Source organism: Mandrillus leucophaeus, unplaced genomic scaffold, assembly GCF_000951045.1.
Source record: "Mandrillus leucophaeus isolate KB7577 unplaced genomic scaffold, Mleu.le_1.0 Scaffold55, whole genome shotgun sequence".
NCBI classification, from domain to species: Eukaryota; Metazoa; Chordata; class Mammalia; order Primates; family Cercopithecidae; genus Mandrillus; species Mandrillus leucophaeus.
This window is the reverse complement of record NW_012105919.1, coordinates 2,527,827-2,529,151: the sequence shown is the minus strand read 5'-3', so window position 1 is coordinate 2,529,151 and position 1,325 is coordinate 2,527,827. Positions and strand designations below refer to the sequence as shown.

At 46.5% G+C, this 1,325-nt stretch overlaps 1 protein-coding gene across 2 annotated transcripts in view; it reads left to right on the top strand.

Moving 5' to 3' along the window:
* The window catches only part of BRAP (BRCA1 associated protein), a 61,691-nt gene that overhangs the window by 7,492 nt on the left and 52,874 nt on the right, over nt 1-1,325 (top strand). The gene's annotated exons all lie outside the window — the stretch shown is intronic.

The following is a 1,325-nucleotide window of genomic DNA, read 5'->3' as shown; positions in this document are numbered from 1 at the left end:
CGGCCTCCCAAAGTGCTAGGATTACAGGCTTGAGCCACCGCGCCCGGCCAGAAAATGTTTTATTAGCAGATAGGCATGGAAGGTGATGGGGAATTGAAAGGACAAAGAAAATGATCCACAGCATCTTTGTAGTCTCATGCCCCCACCAAATCTTTACTGAAGAGGCTGCTAAGAAGTCAGTTAACTCATTTCAATTTTATTACCTCTTTTTACCATTTTCTGTGGTTCAAATAAAGCTTGCTGGAGCCCCAAGGAAAGGAAGCATTTGGCTAGATAATCCACAAGCCCAGCCACTACCTCCTTGGGTTATCAGTGGCTGATACCTTAAGGCCGTTCTTGTGCTAACTCATTTGCCGGATCCCTACTGGGAAAACAGTGACTATTCAGGTAGCCATTTTGTTTTTTGTTTTGTTTTGTTTTGAGACAGAGTCTCACTCCGTCACTCAGGCTGGAGTGTAGTGGTGCAATCCAGGCTCACTGCAACCTCCTCTCCCGAATTCAAGCAATTCTCCCACCTCAGAGTAGCTGGGACCACAGGTGCACACCACCATGCCCAGTTAATTTTTTTTTATTTTTTTATTTTTGGTAGAGACGGGGTTTCATCATGTTGGCCAGGCTGGTCTCAAACTCCTGACCTCAAGTGATCAGCCCACCTCAGCCTCCCAAAGTGCTGGGATTACAGGTGTGAGCCACTGCGCCCAGCCCAGGTAGCCATTCTGGATCACAACTGTCAAGTGAGTTTTACAGCATTTCAAAAAACAAATTGCATTGTGGGAGGATTTTCTTTCCTCTATTCCAGCTATCCCAACTTGGTAACATTTCCTGTAATACTCAGTTACATCCTCGTAGTTTAGAATTCTCTCTTGCTGGGCGTGGTGGCACACGTCTGTAATCCCAGCTACTTGGGAGGCTGAGGCAGGAGAATTGCTTGAACCCAGGAGGCAGAGGTTGCAGTGAGCCGAGACCGTGCCATTTCTCTCCAGCCTGGGCAGCAAGAGCAAGACTCCATCTGAAAAAAAAAAGAGAGATAGAGAACTCTCTTATATTTAGAGCTCTTTTTTTAGGCCCTTTAAGAGAGGTCCATAGCCAGAGTTGTGCTTTTAAGTTAATCAGTGACAGCTATTTTTTTTTTTTTTTGAGACGGAGTCTTGCTCTATCGCCCACGCTGGAGTGCAGTGGCGCGATCTGGCTCACTGCAAGCTCCACCTCCCATGTTCATGCCATTCTTCTGCCTCAGCCTCCCAAGTAGCTGGGATTATAGATGCCCTCTACCACAGCTGGGTAATTTTTGTATGTTTAGTAGAGACAGGGTTTCACCATGTTAG